This window comes from Amphibalanus amphitrite, unplaced genomic scaffold (genome assembly GCF_019059575.1).
Source record: "Amphibalanus amphitrite isolate SeventyFive unplaced genomic scaffold, NRLGWU_Aamphi_draft 001273F_arrow, whole genome shotgun sequence".
Lineage (NCBI taxonomy): Eukaryota > Metazoa > Arthropoda > Thecostraca > Balanomorpha > Balanidae > Amphibalanus > Amphibalanus amphitrite.
The window spans coordinates 55,107-70,000 of NW_024882766.1; the positions used below are offsets into that span (position 1 = coordinate 55,107).

Consider the following 14,894-nt stretch of genomic DNA (forward strand, 5'->3'; position numbering starts at 1 on the left):
TCTGAAATTGACATCACTAGTCACGACACTGTCAGCCGTCACTCAGTCACGCGCGGCCGGCCGGCCGGCGAGTGCTCGGAGTGACCCAGAGTGCCCGGGGCGGAGTGTGGTTGGTGGTCGTCGCGGTGGCCCTCGCTCGACCGACCATCGTGCGACGGCTCAGCGCCTGATGAATGCACGCCACGCACGAAGTCACGGCAGACTTGCGTGGCCGGTGACGCCCGAAGCGCGAGGAACAAATGAGCTCAGGACGGGGCTGCTGTCGAGGATGGGGCGGGGGAGGAAGGGAGGGGAGCCTCACGCACTGCCAGCGACAACGGCCACTGAGGGAGAGTAGTTAGTGGCGACCGGGGTTTAGCGAGGAGCTGTAGCTTATTGTTCCTGTCAAACTCCGCAGATGGGATTGGAAATTCTAAAGCAAGTCTAGAAAGTCAGTTCTAAAAATGTCCTTCGCTAAACATCAACAATTCAACAATCAAGAGTAACTTGTAAGAAAATCTTATCAGCTGTTAGTAAATGTTGCAAAATCCACAGCTGGCGCATGGTTTATTCGTAAAGAAAAGGCTTTATTTTTTGCTATCAGCCAGTGCCTCTAAAGTATTGCTCAGGGAACGAGGCGCATCATCTTTGACCGAGACAAATCATCTCTAGCTGTCTCAGCAGAGCAGAAATCGACTTTCCCGGCGCTGATCAATGCCTTGCCGGCTGTTGGATTTCACCCAAGAAGCTAACTTCAATTATCTGGACGATTTATTGTGACATCTGTTCCCGAAATACCATGGTCAAAATAAGGTTTCATCTCTGTATATGCAATGCAACAATCGAACTAAAATGCCAAGGTAGATGGAATTTTTCACGTTTGGTTGGACAGCGGGAAGCCAAGATGAGAATATCGTTTCATATGGCAGATGAACAAGTCATCAAGGACATAATGCGCAACCAGATACAACAGCATCGGAGCTGAAAGGAAAGATAATCGCGAGACTAAACGCAGCGGTCGCGTTGCCATGGTTTCACTCTGGGCCGGTATACTGTGCCGCTGAACATAGCTGTCTGGCGGCACAGTCTACCCCTCCAGTCAGCCTTTGACAGCGCATTCGCAGCCACTGAGAGCAGGTGTATGCTATCGCTGTATCCATCGACAGAATGCTGAATAGGTAGGACCGCTCTCCCTCCCCCCTTAGGAGTACCCCCTGTCGAGCAGCACCTCTGGGAATGCATCGAGGCGTCTGAAGGAACACTCCGTGTTTGGACGGCCCCCTCTAACGGCGCCGGGAGCCCACTGATTGTTGATCACAGTGCGCTGCTCTGTTTGGAGCGGCCGCCACTTTATGGTTGCGTACTCCCACGTGGGTTGTAAGCGCCCCAGTCCAGATTGCCTTAGGCACAGGATGGAGGAAGGGAGGGGGGGGGGGTTCTACCATCCGGCCACCAGGGCGTGGACACTGTCACAACAGCGGCAGCAGCACAGGGAGGGAGGGTGAGGGAGTGCGAAAGGGAGAGGGACCGAGGGAGAGAAATAGAGAAAAAGAGAGAGACAGGGAGGGAAAGAGAGAGAGAGAGAGAGAGAGAGAGAGAGAGAGAGAGAGAGAGAGAGAGAGAGAGAGAGAGAGAGACAGAGACAGAGAGAGAGAGAAAGAGAGAGATATAGAGAGAGAGAGAGGGAGGGAAAGAGAGAGTGCGAGAGAGAGAGAGAGAGAGAGAGAGAGGGAGAGAGAGAGAGAGAGGGGAAGGGGAGGGGAAAAAGAAAAGTAGGGGAAATGTGGTTAAGATTGGTATCCGAACCCATACATGCCGGTCAGTTGGTAAAGTTTTATTTAAGTTTTTTACTTGTGTCTTGCTTACCGAAACCACTTGGAATTGGTTTGAATTGGAGAAATGATTTGAACATGCAGTTAGCTTAACTATTCCAACAAGTTTTAGGTAACTGACTAAATCATACTCGATGAATGATAATTGATGCATATAATTAGGCAATGTGTGCGTTGCAAAATCAAATTTATGATAATAAGATACCAATCAGCATGAAGCTCGTATTTTTCTACGGTGTGTGCAAGCCCATCGTTTCAAAATTCCCTCATCCCTCACCTCACAATGGAAACTAAGCGATAATGCTGAGGGAAGCCAAATTGAAACAATCCATAAATCCTGAAGGTAATTCGATTCTTTCCATCTTTCAGAAATAATGGAAACGGACGAGCAGCGCAATATTTTCCGATGCGTTGCTCATGTGATAAATGAAACTTGTCAGGTTGCATTGACGTAAGCGCTCAGGGGTATAACCAGCCATAGATAAATCGACGCACTCTGAGTGCTCTTCACTCCCATTCACTCCGCTTAGAGCATGAATTCCGCCTCCGCCATTGAATCCTGACGATCTTCAGGGACCAGCTGCACTCACTGCTCTTCAAAGCATGGGGAGCCGGACCCGGCTCAGTCTGTGACAAACCGAGCCGTCATCCTCGACCGTGGTGTGAGCGGTGGTGTCCACTCTGGTGGAAAATGGACGCGAGTGGAAACGGCCAGCACTGAGGGCATAACGGACAGCCCCGCCAGGCAGCTGAGCAGGACTTGAGGGCGAGGCAGCAGATTCAATTTCAGGTGCTAACTGGATAGGTAATAAGGCGTGCACTGTAATCTTACCTCATAGTTACATTTGTTTTGAAAGTAGGAACTGTGATTGATCTGGAGACGACTTGATGCGTTTCCTTTTCTGGTTTCGGAATTGTGTGAGTACCTACCTGTTATGCTGCTTTTGAATGCTTAAATGAAAATGGGCCCACAAAATATAATTATTACAAAATACAATGCGAAGTTGGAAGCTGTTTTTATAAGGTAACGCAATTATGTAAATCATATTTATAGAACAGCACGGCGATTGTAAACTCATTTTTTCCTGCTTTTTCCACTGCACCATCAAAAGAAAACTATTGGCCCAAAGTGGCTGATAAAAGCAGCTGCCTGTTTAAAGCTGCGAACTCGCCGCAGCGTGGCGACGCTATTTCCATAAGAAAGAATTCCACTTTATGCTGGCGATGAACAGGCGACAGCCACTAGTATGAATGGAGCACTTTCTGGTTCTCGCAGATCCCTCTCAGCTGAACACGGGCTCAGAAGGATTTCCAGCCTTTTCAGCGGACCGGGCACAGACCAGTCAGAGAAAGACACGAATTCTATGGAAGGTTTGAGCTGCTGCAGTAGGCCTGTGGTTGGCGACTGACAGTTTAAATATGATGAGCTAAGGATTGCAAGCGCATGTTGGTCTTCTTAGCTCTCCTTTCAAGGTATTGCGTGGCATTTAGCGGGTATATTGTGCAAATTATCAACAGCACAAAGCGATTTCAATATCCGTCTTTTGATTTAACGATGCTTCGCGCCATTTCACTGTATCTATTCCCCTCTTCATATGCTTAGCTTTCACTTAATTTAGCTGAAATGTGCATGCTTGTGAGCAAAATCCCTAACGTACAATATCTTTAATCTGGTAATGTAGCCAATAACATTGGAAATCACTTCACAAGTGCTCTGTCAAAATATCCTGTTCAATCTCAAGCCAGACAGTCAGATCGACCACCGCCAATTTTTCTGCGCCGTTCACCTCCCCTACACACACCTTTCCATTATACAAAACAAACTTATTGTTTTCGCTCCGCCCCCCAGCGCCCCGTTTCGTCTGACCAAACCGGTTGAGCGCCCCTCCCACTTTGAATCAGTGAACCGGACAGCGGAGAGTGTGGCTCATTAGCACTGGCTGACGGAGGGCTGCCGCCGCTTTCCTGTCCGTTTTCGTTCGGACTGAAAATGGTCACAACACGAGCAGTGAGGCGAAAAAAGGAACTTTCCGTCAGAAAAAGGACTTTTCACTTTGTTCTTTGGACGGAAACCTATAAATGGTCAGGATCATGGAGCCTTGTAACTTAAAAATATCAAACAGGATGCAATACAACGTTCTTGTCTCAATGACGTGAACTCTTCTAATTGGGCATGAATACAAATGTTAGCTATATAATTTACTAAATTTCCTGAAAAAAGGCAACATCTAAAGCTTTCAAGCCTGACGCATATCAAACAAGATTTCCAAGCAATAAAAGGTTTCCACGAAGTCAAATTATCCCATTTCCGCTGCCACTATTTTTGCACACTTTTCTGCGGGCAGCCCTGGGCAGCCCGGGCCAAGTGTCTACCCCAGCAGACCCCCTGAGGTCGAGCCTCTCCTGTGCCGCACCCCAGTTTCCGAGGTAAACTGGGTCATTTCCTGGTGAACATGCTCGCCCGAACTAGGTCGTGGTGTCGCACCTTAATTTACAGAAAACCGCTTTCGGCGGTCTCATGAACCGGATCGATAAATTAGATTACCGGGACCGTATCTACTGGTTCTTGAAAAAAAGATACTGGTGCTGCTTTGCCAGAAGCATGTCAAAAAGTGGTGGACCTCATGTTGAGACCCAATTTTATGCAAGACAGTCAGATTACGCCAACGGTTATCTCTACATTAAATAATATTTAATGATCAGTTTTACAGAAATTCTTTATCATATAATCAACATACAAAAGTGATGTTTTAATGCGCATTGTAGGAAGTGTATAGAGAACTACGATTCTTGCAAGTTAAAAATTGAATCATGTCACTAGTAAGGCGGATCTACCAGCCATTTGGATATTTTAGCTCTCCTGAGCCTAACGACCAAAATCATATCAATAGAACAAAATGGATGCCGAATCCTTGATCAGCCCCCCCAAAAAAACTCAAATATGTTCCACCGTGCATCTTAGTCGCCAAAGTTATCTGATATCATCTAAGGTTTGAAATGACCCTGGCTTTTAAAAGGAAAACATTGTATGAAGCGTCTTGCCAAGACGATCGTGCTAGCACACTAATTGTGCTTCACGATTATTTTTCTGAAGTAATTCGTCAACACTGAAAACTGATCTTTTTGGAAATTTTCAATTCAGACCTGCGAAGTCATTGGTTGACCTCAGGCCTTAAAATTGGATACCACAGGCTTCCTATCGTGCAGAGCAGCATGCTAGGTTCCGGTAAAACTCTATCCCATTTTTTTTTTTTTTTTTTTTTACAAATCCCAGTGGGGATTATGTCGAACTCTCCTCTCATGTGCCATCGAAGGATGCAGAATTGCGAGAGTCGGCGAGGGTCAAATGTAAATCATATCATAAATGTAAGCATTGAGGTCTATAATCTATTGTAGACATCAAACAATCTTACTCAGCAGCTTCAACTATTTATCACTTTTTGTTCGTACGAACGCGGGACGGCAGAACGAAGGAAAGACTTCGCGGCCCTCGTTTTTTAAATACATTTCTAATGCTGATGCAATGCATCACTTTGAAGCATAAATAGTGAAACTTACAACTCCTAAGCAACGTGACTAATGCCTAATACGCGAAACAAAGCTGAATATGAATCAATCTTTAGCTAATTTGCTCAAATAAGCTACGGTGATGTTAATGTAATAAAAAGTTGGAAAGCACATGATGTAACGCTCAAATAAGATTTAGAGATATCAAGACATTTAAAACGAAACTGAGGATTTACAAACATTTTGATATAAAGCTAGCTTTAAATCGTTAGTGTATTTTTTATTTCTTTATTCGCACACGTTAACTATGATTTCGCAATATATATAGTTTCCTGTAACGAAGTTCACTCAGAAGGTAGTATCTCAGTAATAATCTGTTAAGTGTATTCCACGCTTTCGTCCATATATCCTTTACCACCTTATTGCGCTTATGTCCGTTCCATTCCACAATGATCTGCGCCTATAGTTACGAGCCTCACTGACGTCCGTACGGCTGATCGCTCGCTGTACCTCGTGCTGCTCCCGATTCGATGTTCGCCTCTCGCGCGCTCGCCGCCGCACGTCGCGCACCTCACCGCTCACGGCACTGGCCCGATCGGCCCGCCGCCGACCGCTCGACGATCGACGCACCCCGCCGGCCGGCTCCGACGCTACTGACGACTCCTCCGCCACCGGTGCGGGCAGAGTCACGGCGAGAGCAGGGGGAGGCGCCGACAGAGTGCACGGGTGGCTCATGTGACGCCCGTGTCCGCTCCCCGAAGCCCGCCATTGACGACGGCGGCCTCTTGCTGAAGAGGACCGCCAGCCGGAGAGGTAAACACATTAGGCTCGTAATTGATGTGTTGTGAACTCGATGAGGCGTTGTGATAAAAGGTGCAGCCGGCTATTTGCTGGTAACATTTTTAAGGTAGCTTTTAGCCCAAAATGGCTCAGTCATGGTTAACGTTTCGCTATAAATTAACCCGCGCCCTGCTGGGGGGGGAGGGGGGGGGGGTGTTTGAACACCCCCTTGTGGTTTTTCGCGAATATCTCAAAAACGGCGGCACGGAGCGCCGCCGTTTTTGGTACACCTTATCATATGTCAATTCTACACATGTTGTAAAAATTTCAGACCAAGGTCATTCAAGGTCAGGTCACCAGGTCACTTGAAGTGACCTCACTTCATAAAAAGTTTCAATGTCTGTGTCATAGCTACACCGAGTGACCGATCGCTTTGAAACTTTCAGCGATTGCTAAGAGCAATAGCATGTACAAAATGCATATCTCAGAATTTTGATATCGATGACCTAAGGTCAGGTCAATTTTGCGGCCTCCCCTTAGGTATAAAGTCAACGGGAGAAAATTGAAATGCGCCTCTTTTGAACGAAAGACATTATAAACACTCCCAAACACTGAATTTTAAGTGGTTTAGACACACTGAACATGGAAATGGTGTCCGTGACCCCTCATTATGCCCTGAGGTCATCTTAGGTCACGAATGGTATCTAACAGTTTTTCGCAAATAACTTTTGATAGAGGCATGCTAGAGCGATGAAAACGCCTTGGATGTGTTCAGCTCGACGATACGGATCGACTGATATGCAACATGACCCTTTCCGGTCAGGTCATGACCTTGACCTGAGGTCAAATTTTCAAGTTGACCTTTCAAGGTCAAGTTATAATTCATTCGATGCGTCTTGACGAGAGCAACACGATGCCGGTAAAAGTAAGCTCGTACAATGCTTGGGTCAAAAGTTATTGCAGAAAAACTGTTTCCGAAAAAATCGACTTTTTTGCAGTTTTTCCCCCCTGCAGACAAAACCGTTGACGTTAAGTCAAATCTGAGAAAAAATAACTCAGAAAGGACGTTAATAGGGCTATCGAATGCGCTTTTCCGCGGCGCTGTAGCTCTATTGGTTCCCGGTTATGTGTTGGCTTCTTGGAAATTGTCGACATTCGACCTGGAAATCGGCGAAATTTTGCCTTCAATGACCTCTGGTGACCTGACCTTTGACCTGACCAAAAAATTGGCCGAAGTGATTTCCTCATTATTTTTGACGTGCTTTCGAACGCCGCCTTCCGCGTATCGCCACGTGGCCCAGGAGCCGAGTTAGAAGGGGGGGGGGTGTTCAAACACCCCCCCCCCCCAGCAGGGCGTGGAAATCCAGGACCCCCAGCCGGGCGCGGGTAAAACAAGCTTACACACATTTTTGTCATCGAACATTATTGGGTCTATCATTCAGATTCAATGGCATGAGTCATCGGAAGTTGCAGCATTGTTTATGTTTGCGAATTACAACGTGCTTTTTTAACTAAATGTGTGTGTTTTGTTTTGTAGCTCTGCCACAAAACGCATTAGCCGTTTTCACGACGGCCACCCGGTACACATTTGGTGCACATTTGGTGCAGATTAGGTGCAGATTTGGTCAAATCAGGTTTAGTGTGTCTCTTAGTAGCTATCATTTAGGGTTGCACTGATTGGTTATATGCCTGCTTTTTCATATTATCAGAGAGTATCGTCGATTAAAACACTGAAATAAATTCATTAAATAAGGATGTTTGCTGTAAAAGAGATTAGGTGCAGATTTGGTCAAATTAGCTGCACTCGCCGGATAGACCGTCGTGAAAACGGCTATTATCTATACCACAAGACAGGCACTGTTCTTCGTGGCAACTCACTAGAGTAAAGGTTGAGAAAGCTTATTACATATTACCAGCACAAATAAAGTGCCTTACATTCACCAATCTCCTACAATATTCCCGCCAAAAAAGTCGCGCATTACCTCTCCTGCACCACATGCCTCTCATGGTGGTAATTTAATGGCACTTCGACGGCCTAATTTTACAAAGAGCGCTTTCTAAGCTACACTCTGTTTTGATTTCCAAGAGAACTACCAGCAGTTAACCCGCGCCCCACTGGGGGGGGGGGGCTATTTATAGCCCCCCTCCCGTTTTTCTGCAATTACTTCCAAACCGCTTGACGTATCGACGCCAAACTTTCAGTACCTTCGGCTGCATCAATTTGACACCTTGTGTCAAAATTTGAACTTCGTAGCTACCATAGGTCGGCCGGAAATGACGTCAGAGTGACGTCATGTTCGGCCGATTTCGACGCAAAATATCGAACCACGGCAATCGCTCCCAAGGGCTCAGTTTTTAAGCTAGATCCAATTTCTTTGCATGAGAGGACTCAGAATTGACTGCCCTATCAAACTGCTTAGTCGGATTTTCAAAATTTTGAAAATGTTGAAAATTATCAATAATAAAATTCAAAATTTACATTTTTACATTTTTTCCAAAAAGTTTTTGACTTTTCGAAAAAAAACCGGAATATATGTGATAGAACGCGTTATTATGACTAACTCAATCAAGTTTCAGCTAAATATCTTCAAAAATGGCCAAGTTATACGCATTATTGCAAAAAAATTCACAATTATTAATTTTCAAATCAATTGTTCACCACGTATTTGACATTGTACGCCAAAATAAATAGCACCATCGTGTTCCTGAGCTCAAACTGCATCCAATAGACACCTTTTCTGTTGAAAAATTATAACTTCAAAATTTGACCTTTTTTGACCTGAAAGTGACCTGACCTAAGCTAAATTTGACTCAAAATGACCTCGAATGACACAACCGACATCAAATTCGAAATCTTTGGCCTAAAGGGACCATAAAACATGTGTCACGTGACCGACGCATGATATAATATTTTCGTGACCTGTGATGACCTGACCTTGACCTGAAAATCAAAGTACAAGTTTGGTACCTCAGGGTATCTAGAGCATCTGTTCACGAGTGTGTGAACCAAAAATGAGCCTGATCTGACATGTAGGACGGCGGCCAGAGCCCAAAACGTGAACAAACCAAAATGCTAATAATTTTTACTTTTACCTGACCTGTGACGTCATCGGTGACCTCGAGGTCAATGAAATTAGGTTTCGCTCGACAGTTTTTCCGGGGCTATCAGACGCCGTTTGAATTTTGACGATCGGCCCAGTAGTTTCGGAGTTAGGAGGGGGGGCTATGAATAGCCCCCCCCCCCCCAGTAGGGCGTGTTATACGCAGACCCCAGTGGGGCGCGGGTTAAAATCATTCATACCCATTCATCTCAACGTACAATATTTCTCATACGTTGCAGTTCAACATAAGCTTTAGAGCCCAAGTGAAGAGTGACCCGAGTTCGAATCACTTCAGTGATCAGTATTCAGCTGCGATTTCTTCCCCATGATTTTTTATGTCAGAGGCAAATTGAAGGAGTCAGCTTTCATCACAGAAGATCTCGTGATCTCTGTCATATTCCATTTCAGTGAATTGTGATCAGCTTCGGAACGCCAAAGTTTGGGATATTGAGCCCGACTTCGAGTCGGAATCGGCTGAACGGAACAAAGCAATGCGGACTGGCTCAACAAGCTTTGCTTATCGCTGGTCATGCATCCAGGGACCGGCTACAGTGGAAAAAGTTGCAATGAACTATGGGACTCTTTATTGAGACTACAAGTTCCAAAGTTGCGCATTTTTTAGCAGACGGATAAAATGAGCGTTATGTTCAGGGCAAGTCAATTATGTAGGGATCCACAGCGACTTCCCACAAACAAATTCTACATAGTTCTTCTGGAAAATTCAATGAGGAAATAATTAGCGACAATAACACGGTATTTTCAGAGCTTCCACCCACACTCAGCTCGCGCCCTGCTGGGTGTGTTTGAACACCCCCCCCCCCTGTGTTTTTTGCCGCAATCAGCGCCCCGAAAAACCCCATAACTGCTTCCCTTTACGAAGTTCTAGCAGGTCTAGATTTTCCCGACTTTCGGGTCATTGACCTGAACTGGAAGATCAACCAATGACCTATGTAGGTCCTTAAAATTGGGTATCGTCGGCTCATCCTCATGTCTCGGGCAACACGCTCGTTTTTTTTCTGCGATGCTCTAACTCAAAGGGGCCGAACGGCAGGGGGTCCAATCGATCCCCCCCCATACACGTTAACCCTCGCCCGCACATGCCATTTTCCCATCCTAGAACGCACATGGGGGGGGGGGGTGGTTGCCACCCCCCCCGCGCCATTTCGTTCCTGTTGGAGATAGAGCTTAGCAGTAAAGACCAAAAAGATTCTTTGGGAAGAGACGAATCCAATGATACCCAGTTTTACCTTCTCAGGACAGTCATTGACCTTCCAGGTCAGGTCAAACTAAAAAATGTTGCTGTTTTGGGTCACCGTTGGATATCAAGTGCGCTGCTTATCAAATACCGATGACGATGCTGTTTTCTGGTGCCAAGCCAGCTAGAACCTCTTTGTCACACTATCCGACCAGAATTTTGCTGCTGAGGTCATTTCAGGTCAAGTTAGGTCAAGGTCAATTATATGTGTTTGTATGTCTGTGTGTGTCTGTGTGTATACTGATGTGTGCACCGATTGTTTTTGGGTCCATATCACATGAAATCATGATCTGAGAAGCTTTTACCAAAAATGCAGTCAAAAAACTTCACAAAAAGTAAATTCAGCTTGCCTAAAACGCAATTATCTTAGATGACCTAGGTTGACCTTGACCCTGACCTTGACCCCTGTACATCGTCGAACAACATGTTCCATGATAGGTGGGAGGTAAGACTGGCAAAAAAGGCCGAAATCAGGGTGTCAAAAGCTCACAAGGCCCATGACAAACGCAAGATGTTGAGAATTGGCCATTTGGGTCATGACATGACCTGAAAAACAAGGTCATATCTCCGAAACCAAAAATCACAGAAACTTGAAATTTTCAGTGGACATCAAGAAAGAATAGACGAGCAGCTATACGAAAAATCAGCCTTCTAGCTCTAAAAATGTTGAGTGCAGAGCAGAAAGACTGCCTGGGGGGGGGGGGGGTGGCAACCACCCCCCCCCCCATGTGCGGGCGAGGGTTAAACGCTGGCAAACGCCGCACACATGCGAGGGTTAAAAATGAAGCGTCGGCATCCTAAGAAGCGTTATAGGGGGGCCGCTTTGTCGGCTTTTCTCCCCTAATTCAGGAACAGTTTGCATTGAACGAAATAAACAAAATGAGACTTCAAGAAGTTTCTGAGCATGGTATCTGAAGGGCGTTTAATGTTTTAATTTGCTGTCGTCTCAGGCGACAAGTGACATTTTAGACCCGCGCATACTTAGGCGTCTTCACAAATGTTTCTTCCCGTTTTCTGTCCAATGTCTTCTTGATTACTCAACATATCCGCACAAAACTTTCGGTACCCTCGGTTGCAGCAATTTGACACTTTGTGTCTCAAGAAAAATGTCGTAGCTACCACGTGTCGGCCGAATATGACGTCAGAGTCGCGTTATGCTCGGTCAATTATGAATTTTGATGCACAATATTGTTTTACAGCAATGGTTCTCAAGAGTCTGGTTTTTAGGCTAGCATCGATTCCATTGCGTGGGATGACAGAGAATATGTCCATAAATACGAAGTACGTGCGCGGTTTAAGAAGGGTATCAGTTGTGGTCGGGTGTTAAAAGGGGCTACGGACCCATGCGTCTGACGGTGGAAAGCAAATCTGTTTCAATTTGGATGATGAAAATAAGTATGAATTTATTTAAATCATTATTTCATTTCTTAGGATAAAACAACATAGCTGTATCCAGCACGATGAGGCCCACAATAAATGATGCACATTCGGATGCATGCGTATTGAGTGTACTATTCACGATTATTGTCTATGCATTGCGGTGAAAAATGACTCGTCATACGATATGTTCAATGACAAAAACATTAGAGCTCAGCATTGTTCAGATATTCATGCAATTAATCCAGCTGAAAATAGCAAATGGAAGCTCCTCGACCAATGATATCCATAAAGTATTCTGATGTATGTTCTAATGTATACCACATTTTACCGCTCGGAACTGAGGCACTAGTACACGATTAGGTTCCATTACTGGACCACGTTCTCACAAATGAATGGCTCCCATGCCAAATGGAGCCCATCGCCCTTGACCGGGTCGTTATGCCAAATGATCTTTATTCAGTCGTAAAGTCGAAAAGCGATAGCGACACCAGACATTCGGCTTTTACTCGCGTTCCCAAGTCATGCAATGTGCCCCAGCGTCTTATGAGTGTTTGTCAAACAGTCTGTTGGCAATGTAGCACAAACTGGCTCCCAGCGGACTACGGAGCTGATAAATTAGTGGAATGTGTGTCTGTAACAATTCCACTACGAATCAATAAAGGTGAGCTTGTGTACCGTCGTTTTTTCGCGGGAAGGTATCCTAAAATACAAGATTCCAAACAAGGTATAGGAAGCTAAACATACGAAAATAAGTGGATGCTATCAGCTGCTCATAGGCGGAGGAATGGGAAGGGCAACGGGGCACCGTGCCCCCTTTGATTTTGGCATTTTAACATTAGCCCTATGGGCGTTGTGTGGAAAGAATGGAACCAGAAATTGGCAGTGCCCCCGCTTATTGAAGGTGTTCTGCCGCTACTGCAGCTGCTATTTAGAATAGGACATTCTAGGATATTCTATATTCAATCACCTAAAGGATGAACAGCGGCGCCAAAACAGCTAAATGCAAATGAAATGCAATGCTAAATTTTAGATTCGCATCCTAGAAGATACTGGCAAATTGAGAAAAACAAATATCTTTCTAGTTGAGGTTTATTTGCCATTGGGTCTACAGTGCAGGGATATTTCTAAGTCTCGCACTTCACTGAGATGCGAGATAGAAATATCCCTAGGGTTCATAGCTAAAAATCAAGAGTTCCAAGTGATGATGGGTCAATAATCGAACCATTAACCCGCGCCGGTCCGGTGCTCCGAGATTCCGCGCCGGGCCGGGGGGTGTCTGAACACCCCCCCCCCTTTTTAACTCGGCTCCTGGGCCACGTAGCGAGCGAGCGAGGTCATTATGAGGTCGAGTCATCTCCAAAACTCTCAAAACCCTAATATCTTTAGAGGTCCAGTAGGTATCTGAACGCTCGTAATTAGTACACATCCCAATACCTCCTCGCAGGTAGTGCGTACTCTCCTCTCCCTCTAGTACCGTCCCCACGGTAAATTGCTATTATAGCATTAGTTGACACCAATCTATCGTCCAAGTGTTTGCACTTGCTGGGATTAGTCCCGCTCCGACCTGGGGCCGCGGCAATGGCTGCCAAAACGTGCCGTGCTTTTAAGAGGACTTCTGGCAGAGTAAATGGCCCACTATCGGATGGTTATCGGCTCATTTATCGCTACACGACGGTTCGATATGCATATTTGGGTCTCATTTAGATGCAGCTTGCTTACACTATGCTGCATATATGGGATAGATTAGGGCAAACATAATGTTGGTCATAAAATACAGATGCTTTTTTGGGAAGACGCCAGGCTTCTTCAGTGCTGCAGCATAATGGCACCCTTAACCCGCGCGGGGCTGGGGTCTCCAGCCGAACGCGCGGGGCTGGGGGGGGGGGGGTAAATTTTACCCCCCCTGTTATCTCCCGAACTAATGGTCCGATTTGGAAAATTCAAACGCCAATCTCAGCTCTCATCACGAACTACTAAAAACATGTACTTAATTTAAAGTTTGAGGTCAAGGTCAAGGTCAGGTCAAGGGTACAAATTGCAAGTTTCTACAGTATCGGCCTTGCACCGTAGTTGCCGAAGAATGGAGTCATGGACTGAGACTGATCGCCCAAAACGTGTTCTTAGGCTACCAAGACAATATTCGTTGCATACAATATCATTCAGAGGTCAAGGTCAAGGTCAGGTCAGGTCAGGTCAGGTCACCAAAAAACAAAATATAGAAAAGGGCATGTGCGACACATGTTTTATGGGTCATTTTACTCATAGAATTCAATAGGCACACTCAATAAGTGATATGGAACACCTCTGGATGAATTTCAGGTCGAGGTCAGGTCAAGGTCAGGTCAAGTGAGGTCAAATTTTGAAGTTGGTTGTTAAGGCCTAAAAAGGTGTCTATCTGATGCAGTTTTTCACAGCGAATCGAATGGTACTATTCTTGTTTCCGTACGAGGTCTAGAACTTCCAAAAAAGTCATTTTTCAAAAATTTTGTGTGTCGTGACGTCATAAAATTTTGAATAACTCCCACATTTTTGAACTGATTCTTCTAAAATTTGGTATGTAGGTGCACATAGACCACTTCTCTGACATATATTCCGTTTTTTTCGATAGACTCAAAATTTTGGATTTTATAATGATTTTCCCAAAAAAATCAGTTTTTTGAAAAAATTTAGGCCAAAATCCAAAATTTTCAAAAAACCGAGATAGCCATTTGATAGACAAAGTAAAATTACGTATAACCTTTTTTGTTACGTCTTGATTCCTTTAAAAATGAAGATGTTAGCGGCGTTTGAACTTTTGCCGTTTTTGAGGCGAAAATGGCGAACATGACGTCACTAAAACGTCAATTTCTCAAAAAATTTCCGACGGATTTCGCTCAAATTTTCAGGGAACGTGTCAAATTGATGTAAGAAAAGGTACTGAAAGTTTGGCGGCGCTGCGCGCCGCCGTTTTTGAGATATCGCAAAAATTCGCGAGGGGGGTAAAATTTACCCTCCCCCCAGCCCCGCGCGGGTTAATCCCTAAGTCAAGTCACTAAATATTCATGCATTTACAGAAACCAA

General features: G+C 45.2%; 1 pseudogene; it reads right to left on the bottom strand.

The window, feature by feature from the left end:
- The window catches only part of LOC122371726, a 60,327-nt pseudogene extending 54,371 nt beyond the window's left edge, over positions 1-5,956 (bottom strand).
- Positions 5,957-14,894: the final 8,938 nt, after the last annotated feature.